Here is a 10,002-nt window from a genome sequence, read left to right on the forward strand (position 1 = left end):
GAAGTTAGATGTACCTGTAGATGCACAGTACTGTAAAACAACTTCGTTAACTTCATTTGCTTTCATTTGCTAGATTTTAAACTGTCAACTACTGGCCATTTGTCATTGGCATTGATTTCCTGCTCTACATCCAAGATAAGTGCTTAAACCAGCAGCACATGCTTCACTGCCTGATTTGTGGTTCTGGAAAGAAAATTTTTAAATGTATCCCACTGACATTCTGCATGATGCAGCTGTAGAACAGGAATGCGTTCCTGAGTGTGCTACAAGTGATACCTTAGAGGAGCCCTCTCACTGTTCACTTGGTACCAGGGGATAGGAGGTGCAAAGCTGCTAAGGGGATCAGGCTGTACATCCAAGCACGAAGCACCTGAGTGTAGACTCACTGGATCAGAAGAGGCAGAGGTGACCTCCTGCACGGGCAGCCAATTAAATCAAGGCCCAGGTTTATTCATGGTACAGACTGAATCTACAAATAAATAAATAAATAAATAAATAAAGGTCTTCATACAATGATTTTTTTCCTTCTCTATACTAGCTATTCTGCAGTTCAATGCCCTGCAATGCCACTTCAGAGAGATTTCTTACCTAAGTTAGTTACTGCAATAAACTATAAAAAGTTTGACAATGTTCTAACAGAGCAATCACCATGAAATATTCAAAGCAAGATAGAAGGACAGCATCTCTTCTACAATATTTTTTGCTATAGATTTCCAAGTGTATTTGGAAGCACTGTTTAAGGGTCTATTTTCCACTTATGCAGGTAAGAATACACATTCCAAGCCATTCTATCTTCTCCTTATTTATTTATTTATTTATTTTTTCTTCTTCTGTCCACGCACACTTGACTTTTCTGCTTTGATTCTTCAGGCAAGGAGCAAACGCTTACTGACTACCCATCGCAGTCATTGCTATGACAGAAAAAGAAACAAGAAATGTGCAAACACTGAAAACTCTCTGCCTCTCAGGAGCCCCTCAGGTGCTCCCAAGGATAAGGGTTCTGTCAGTACTGCTCAGGTCACAGGGAATTCAAGACTGGTCTTGAGGAAGCCACAGCAAATTCTCCCAGAGGTGCACCAATAATGGAATGTTTGCACCATCACTGCTCCTGCATTGTATCTTGCAAATCCTCTACTTGTGATCTGCATTTATACACTTCATACCACTACACAAGCACAAAACACAAATACAAGCCCAAAAAATTGGAATACTGATGACTCAAATCAAAAGGTGAGCACCCACTGATATCTACAAAAACAAACCTGGGTCTCCAGTGTCTTAACAACCTCTTCAAAGCTTGAGACTGGGTTGACAATCATTTACATGCAAGTGTGACCTTTTTATTCAGTGGTGACATTTGTATCCTATTAGCAAAATACTGTTTTGTATTTAAGCAATAATTGCATTTTGTATAGAGATAAACGACATGTAAATCAATAAATGACAAGACTGCAGGCCAAGCACATTATTGATTTTTCAGTCATGTTCATCTCTGAGCTCAATGCTGAGAAAATAGAATATATGCTATGATTTTTTACAAGTTACATCTTTGGGGCACGACAGAAGTTTTGAAATATTTTCTCCACTTGAGAGAAATGAGATTAAAGGGAGGAGGAGGAAAATAATTTAACAGCTGTAATCAAAGTTAACACACAGTATCTTGAAAGTAAGTGCCGAGTAGCTCAACAGCAGCTTCAACAACACCCTTGTCATCTCTTCAGTCATTATGTCATAACAAATCTTGCACACTTACTGTATGTATTAGACCACATGTTAATTTGTATCATGTATTCAAACAGGATTTACAGAATTTTCAGTCAGAACTGTTCTTACCACTTTTGTCCTTTAGTAATAAAACCAGATTACTAAAAATCCACAAACACGGGACCCTGACAAGTGGCAGACAGTGACAGTGCAACTTTCCTTTTATAAATAAATCAAATTCAGCAGTTAAATTTTGAAGGCAACAGCTCTTCCTGTGGGAACACAAAGTTTCAAAGCAATACAACTTTAAATTGAGAATCAGAAAGAAAGTATTCTGATAATTAAAGGAGAAACAATAGCTTTCAGAATGCACAAACATTACTCGTTTATTATTCCTCCATTTTGTAACTACAAAGAGAAAAAGAATAATCTGGAATGGAGCAAAGACAGAGATCAATAGCTGGTCTCTGAAAAAGAGAAGCATAAGTTGTCTGAATCTTAACAGAGCAAGCAACGAAGAAAAACTGCAACACACATGCACACAGCCTCAGAAGTCCTAGCAAGGTACAAGCAGTCTTACTAGCAAAGGTGTCATATTATCATTTGTGAATGAGACAAGATGTTTAGCTGCTTCTCAGGGTCACAAGAGACAGTAAATTACTTACACTCTCACTGCTATATCACTGCAGTGAAACCACAGATGTTTTCTAATCTCCATCTAAATCATTAATAAGGTCATTCACTGAGAATATTTCAGGGGACTAAGTCTAATATAGGAAATTTTTCTCAAATTCCTCTGTGACAGACATAATTTAAGATTACACTGTTTTTATGTTCTTTACTGTGGTTGAAAATAAATTATTACTTGAAAGAAAAACTGCCAATATTGTGTCTATAACGTCAACAAGCAGAGTTCACCTACTCATCATTATGAGGAATAATTCTGCAGTATTCCTTCATGCTGACCAAATCTTTCTATATGGCATAAAAGCAGCAGACATAGATGTTAATTTCATCCACAATGGCCAATTTCCCCTCCACTAGAAGTTATTTTGAATATGGATTATACAATCTAAATGCAGCCATTCAGTGTGTAAAATTCCATAATATCCTACCATTGAATCAACAGGTTAAGACACTTTTCATCTGACTGCACTAAATTATTGATCTAACAGTCTCTTTTTCAGATTTTAAATCATCCAAACAGAAGGAAAAATAAATGCAATAAGACTTTTCCTGTCTCAGTGAGAAAATATATGTAGGTAGTTTGAGTCCCAACAGTAAAAATAATCACATAGAGTATCTTGCAGTAATCCATCCGACTTTGAATTAACCACTCAAAAAGTAGTTTATTTTTAAAAGATGTTTTATCTTGCTTGCGAGTCGACTGTATAAGTCTCATCTATCAATTCCTGCAGTTTGGGTATTATAATATAAATAATATATGCCTTTGTCATGTGAATAAGATAACAGCCTTCACTCTTCACTGCTCTATAATTCTTGTTCCCAGTGTGACATAAAACAAAACTTTCCTTGAGCAGCTAAAAAGGAATTTAGAATAAAAGAATTATGAATACATCAATGGAGATAGATACTAATTTTTTAAAAAAGTGAAGAATATTAGGCAAAACATCAAGATTTATTAAATAGAGTGAGGCCCTCAAAAGTGTCTAAAGATTGAACTGAAGAGTAGAGCTTTCTTAAAAACATTTCCATAGCTGCAGTAAACGTCTTTTTTAGGTTACTTCTTCAAAAGCGTCTGAGACCTTTATGGTTCTCAGCAGCCAACAAAGAACACACTCCTTGAATGCTGGCAGGTGTGAATTCAGATGGGTTCAATTCTAAGCTAACTTCTCTTATTTTCAGAAAATGTTCTCTAATTTGTTTATTACTGGTCCTTTGGCAAACTTCTTCAAAGCATCAGGAAACCGCATCTGTTAAGAAGAGGTTCCAAGGCCAGGCACAACTCTGGTATCTCATGCACCAGATCCCAGGTTCCTTTTTGGCAGAGTCACGATTTCTATTTCTGAAATAATCCCAGTAATAAATTTAAACACCTGGTTCAGCATTAATAATGTGGCAGTTTTGATACGCCTGGATGCGAACTACAGTATCAGATAGCTTTAGTATCATAATTCAGTACAGAAAGGTATGAACAGACAGAAACCACAAGTGATTAAATCGCCCACAAGGTACAACTGAAACCTCTTCCCTTCCCCCTGCCATTTTTCTGTAAGTTCTTAAGACTTCATTTTACTTTTGATAAGAACAAAAAGAATTAGAAACAAAGAGGAACAGGATGAAAAAGAATCAGGAGAAAGCCTGGTACACACTTGCTTTGGACCAAGGACTGTTTATTTGTCTAGCTTGTTTTTTCCAGGCTTTAACATTTGGGCATGCACACTTACTTGGACTGCCACAATTATTTAAGTCAGTCAGTATTTGATGTATGACTAAATATTCACAAAAGAGTCAGGAGTAGAAGAGTGGAACAATTTCAGGTGAAATAGGAGAGGTTTGGAGAGAAGGGTGGGAAAAGAAGAATAAAACAGTGAGTTGACCATATTTGACATGAATTTCTTACAATAACAAATGTAAGAAGAGGGGAAAACATTAAAAGTAACAAAAAAAAAATTCAAAAGCAGATATAAGCATACATATCTTCATTTTTAAGGGGTTAAAAGAGCTAAATGAGGTATGTTTCAGCTAACTGTATTTTTCTAGTAATCCAAAATGATTTTTAAATTAATTTTTCAGTGGCAGAGAAATTGCACTTTAGGATAACTTGACAAAACTGTCTTGCTGTCTTCTTCTCTGATAAAAATCAGCCATCTCACAAGATAATTTATTCATACAGATGTAATCAGCATCACTGCCATACTGTTCACAGGTTTGCAGGTCCCAAAAACCTGGAGAGCAAACCTTGGCCTGCTGATCATAATGAAAAAGCAGTCCATCATCCTAATGGCAATAGGCTTTGGCTCTGAATTTGTTATGGAAAAGAAAATACCTTTGCTTCAGACAGAGAACTCAGTCTTCAGGCCTTGGTTTGACCTTTAAGTCAGAAAGAAGTGGGAGAAATGCCACAGATGGGTCAATAGTTAATGATGTTCACCAAGGTGAAGTGACATCAAACTAGAAGAAAAAAAGAAGCTACAGTCCTTCACTCTGCTGTTATTCTTGTTAGAAATAGAAAGTCACAGGCACTAAGCAGATGATAACATTTGTTTTAAAGGAAATGTTAATTGAAATTGGCACGCCGCTGCTCACAGCTAGGAAAAGGACCCCAAGAGATCAGTAGAAAGAGGAGGAAAAAAATGGTGAGAGTTTTTCCAGACAAACACTGACTCCCAGTCAGTAATGGGGAGGACTCCATGTCTGGTAATCCACTTTTAACTACAGCAACATTAACTTTGACCTGAATAAAAAGCCTTTTCTAATGTGCACAAAGTCTATTATCTCCTATGCTCTATGCATAGGAACAACACATAACAACATAACAACACAAAATCTACTTAAAACTACTATAAATTTTTTTTTAAATACAGATACTGGATCCAAAAATCTCAGAATAAAAATAAAAAAAATTATCTTAATACTTAACATATTTTGTTTATCATTTAATCATTCAGAAGTGCTGACAGGTTTAACTACAGCCTTCACAGGACCAGAAAAATAAAAAAATCATGAATCTGACCACCCAAACAAAAATCTTGACAGTTAGGTTCCACCTTCCTTCCCAGTGCAAGTTAGATCTGTTAAGCCTATTTTAAGATCCACTTTTAAACAGAACATCATTCAAAAACCAATAAAAAACCCTTTTAAAATCTATATCAAGGACCAAAGTTTCCTTGCAAGCTAACAATAATCTACACCACCCTTACTCTGCATTAGTTGTTACTTGGTAAAAAAGGAGCTTTACAGGGCTGCTGGAACACCATAGATACTGAATTACAGTTATAAATAAAATATTCAAATGTCAGTTATTGCAGTGGCTGAAGGACACTGAACAAGCAGTGAGATAGAACAATCTCAGACAGCTTCTTAAAGCACACTGCCAAGCCTGAGCACTGGCATGCCTACGACTGAGGAGTGTGGCATTTTTCCCAGAGATAAATCTCCAAGTGGAAGACCTCAGAAAAACTCTCACAGTTATGCTCTTTCTCATATGCAGTCTGTGGGTATAAATAACCACTGCACCTAAAGCTGTTCATTTCCAACAACTTGTTCATTCACAAACACATCAAGATTCATCCGAATGCTTAATATATTTCCAATTTTATGAACATCAGATACCTGAACATTTTGAAAAGCTGCACTTAAGAATCCCATCAGTGAGAAATCTTTCATCAACTTAGTAGAAAGAGATATAAAACATTACTCAAAGTAACTACTTGGATCCAAGTGGTCTGATATTTTGAGGAACACATTAGATTTCTTTTTCTCCTTACAGTTTGAAAAGTATCTGGTGACCTTTGGCAGCTGTTACGGAAGACCAGTCTGGATGTTCAGTTTTCTCTCTAGGTAGATTTATTCACGTGTCCTGCCAAGGAAAAGAATAAAAATAAAAAAAAAAATCAATACAACAAATTGAAGACGGTGTAAAATTCACAATCTCATGACAGCCATTCTTTGTAGGGTTAGATCCCTTGGTGAAGTACATGGCCTTGGCAGCTAGTCAATTCACTTCACTTGTTGAGCAAGGTTAAACCCTTCCCCAATCACAGTATAGTTTTACTACTTCCAGATGTCAATACAGCATGAATGGGTCTGATCCAAAATTCACATCGTTCAGTAGAATGCATTTGTTTATTTTAAGGTGGTTACCACTGAGATATTCCCTGACCATTATTCTCTCCTTTGCTCCTCTGGTTTATTCTTTACCATGTGAAGGGGAATGCAAAACCCCAGCCTCTCTCTTCTTACTGACTTTTTGCTCTCTCTGGGTATAATCCTGTTTCTAGATTACATCTTATTCCAACAGCTTTTTGTGTGAAATCAAAAAACTATTTCCCTCACTGCAAGAAAAACACCTCCTGAATCACTCTAATGGCTTCCAGAACTGACTAATGAATGAGAAAATACTGTCATTATATAAACACCACCTCTCAAAAGAGAGCCATGTAAAGTTATGCAAGATCTGAAACAGTTAAAGCCTCCCCATACAGAAAATGAATTTTTGATAACATTAAAAACAGCTTAATAGACTTCTCTGAGGGAAGAAGAAAAAAAAAACACGTTGATACTCAAGCTGATTAGTAGTTGTAATATCCATTGCTCAGAGAAAAGACACGCTGCTGCAGCTTTTCTCTGACCTGAATGAGCTGCCTTCTTTCAAATGGGAATACTCAATATTGTCTCTTTTCATATTTTCTGCTTCTGCAGCAAACTAATGCTTTTAAGAAAAAGGAATGCTTAAGACAAAAATAGGAAAAAAAAAAAATGTGCTAGAGCTATGGAAATAACTTATTCATATCCTAGTGTGTAAGAGCCAGTCTCAGCCAGATATTTGCCTATGTAAAAAACTCTTCAGGAAATCAGCTACTATAATAGAACATATTTGGAAAGGTAAAGATGATAATCTGTCTAAAATACACACAATGGGCTTCTTCCTTTATGCTTTTATAATTGCAGCATTAAATCTTATACTTTTTAATGTATTAGACACACGGAAGATATAGGACACTCAATGTTATGCAGAAAGAAAAAAGCTAGGGCTTTACAAGAGAATTTGAGAGTGGGATTGGCTTTTACTGTACATATCTGCACTGAGCATCACTCTGAGAAATAGGAAGAAAAGGGAGAAACACTGTTAATAGAAAGATTTTTTTTTTGCAATAATATGTCTGCTGACTTATTATCAAATGTACTTTTGACTATGTTCTATTTTAATGAATATTAAATGTGGCTATTTGAAAGATGCAATCAAATAGAAATCCAAGCTTTGGTATAGGTATATAAATGGAAATTTATCCTAGAGCGAGAATTAAGAGGATAGTGATAATAAATAATTAGGCACTGCTGGGATTTGTTCCATGAATTCCAAAATCCAAAATAGTTTCCATACTACCAAACAGAAGCAGAAGTAAGGGTGTTCTACCTATTTTCTAAGATGGTGGAGACTTTGCATTTCCCACCTGTAATTGCCCGTAATGCAATCACTTACTATAATATTCATTTGCCTTTTTTATACAGCTGTGAAGTGAAAAAGCAGTTACTGTCTACAGTGCAAAAACAATTATCCACAGAATACAGTGTATGGTTCTGAACAACATGTTGGAAGACCAAAATTAACACAGCTCTGATCACCTCTCAGAATCAGAAGAAAAAAAAAAAAAAAAAAAAGAGCATCATGTACGTAATTCAAAAAGTCTACTTTAAACCTGTGTTCTGAAATAAGAGGTTAACAGAACAGTATTTCTGTTCAGTCTCTGGCACTTTCATTATGCCATCAATTATTACAGTGCCATCTTCTAACAGGAATTTCATCATGTATTCATACTGGTGAGCAGAGTCATTTAGCAGCCACAACAAATTGAGCTCAGCAGGCTTTATTTCAAAAACTACAATGGTGTCAAGTGGTCAGTCCTTCACTTTTAATTTCTGGATATACGAGATGCAAATTGCCTGGTCTCTCATTCTAACAGCCAGTCATGGCAAATAGTTATAATTACATTCTAACATACCATTAATGTTGGGTAAACAACATTATAAAGCTGGGGATGGGACAGCTAGAATCATACACACAAAAAAAATCTATTATAATACAAAAATAGATATTTATGTTCTATGTACCATACATGTATGTACCGTGTACATTACTCATACATGAACAAATCAAATTCATTTTAAAAATCTGAACAATCGTGAATATTCTCCTACTTTGTCAGCGTTCCATGTCTGTATTTGTAGCCTGAAATGCATCATCTCCCAGAGCAAGCCATTTCCAAAGCTGAGTTGCAGACACCTGTTTCCATCTCCAGCATACCTAGCTATTTGACCTTGTAGCACCTTAGGTTTGCTCGCATTTTGACACAAGACTTTGAATAAGATGCTGAGTCTAAGCGCCAAGTGCATTTTCCTCTTTGCACATGAAAAGTTGGCAATGAATGTCCGTGACACAAACCAGAAAGACTTAGTGTAGTTAAGCCCAGTAAAAGCAAAGGAAAAAGTTCAGCTGACTTCAATGTGAGATACTGCAAGAAGCAGGAGTTAATTCTCACCCAGTTCGTTTTACATCAAATATATCCAGCCTCATTTACATTCACTGTAGAATTACTTAAATCAGAAGGTGAGACTTAATTTGATAAAATGTAATAAACATAACTCCATTGGCTTAGGCAGTGTCATGAGACAGTGGTCAGAGTTGATGGTTTGTGTGGGTTCAAGGAAATCCAGAAGAATCACACCTTTCCAATCCCAAAAGGCACTTTACCTGCTGAGGGCCATACCTTGAACTTTTCTTCCATGGGGAATTCACATTTTACTCCATTGATGGCTGCTTTAACTCAGATTTATATTATTATTACCACATCTGATCATCAGAAATGATGTAATCCAGGAAACTGCCACCTTCAACCTCATATTGGTTTAATAGGTACTGAGAAACTTGCATACAGTGTTTCTTCTCTTCCTGCGTGAACATTTGTGGGACCTATCCACGCAGATTTTGTTTGCACAGTGGTCACTGTACTCACATCATCTGTTTGGTTTCCAGAAATATTCAGCTAGTGTTTAAGAGCAAGTGCTGTTTATTTGGAAAAATTCAATGAAACATCTTTACCTCACACACACTTCCTTGTCAGACGCCATTTTATCAGACTACCCCTCTGCTGCCATCTGTCACACAGGAAGAAAATGGAGTGGAACGTTAACCTTTATTGTCATCCCACCAGCATCTACCTCTGACATCACAGGCCAACATAAGGCGAGGCAAATAGGAGACTTTGCTTTGAGAGTAGCCCTCATAATTCCTTTCCTTCCAGAGCAGAAAATGAAGTTTTCTTTGTCTACAAACGTTATGTGTTCGTTTCCTCAAACTACACTGAAAATAAACATTAATATTTGGGAATTGGTCATCTCATATTTGATCACCCACAGCATACCTTCAATAAATACCTCAATGAAGAAACACGTATTTTTTCCTTTTTCTGCAACATAAACTCAGTTCAGCCTTGGATAAATTACAAGTGATGAAAAGAATTTCAATGGGTCGCCCATAGGAAGCAGAATATTTATTTAAACAATTCACCAATTTCCAAATACTCCTAAGTTAGTTGTCAACACAGTAAGATTGCA

The 10,002-nt window shown here is 36.3% G+C and overlaps 1 long non-coding RNA gene across 2 annotated transcripts in view; it reads right to left on the bottom strand.

The window, feature by feature from the left end:
- LOC116217207 (uncharacterized) overlaps positions 1-9,543 on the bottom strand; it is a 29,155-nt gene extending 19,612 nt beyond the window's left edge. The window contains exons 1-3 of one of the 2 annotated variants that reach the window (XR_014886549.1): positions 9,488-9,543; positions 6,156-6,247; positions 857-911 (exon numbers count right to left, since the gene is read on the bottom strand). This is a non-coding gene — a long non-coding RNA (uncharacterized LOC116217207). Of the gene's footprint in view, positions 1-856; positions 912-6,155; positions 6,248-9,487 lie in introns of those variants that run through there. The other variant, XR_004161399.2, reaches the window with a different exon arrangement.
- Positions 9,544-10,002: the final 459 nt, after the last annotated feature.

Source organism: Meleagris gallopavo, chromosome 15 (assembly GCF_905368555.1).
Source record: "Meleagris gallopavo chromosome 15, MGAL_WU_HG_1.1, whole genome shotgun sequence".
Classification (NCBI taxonomy): Eukaryota; Metazoa; Chordata; class Aves; order Galliformes; family Phasianidae; genus Meleagris; species Meleagris gallopavo.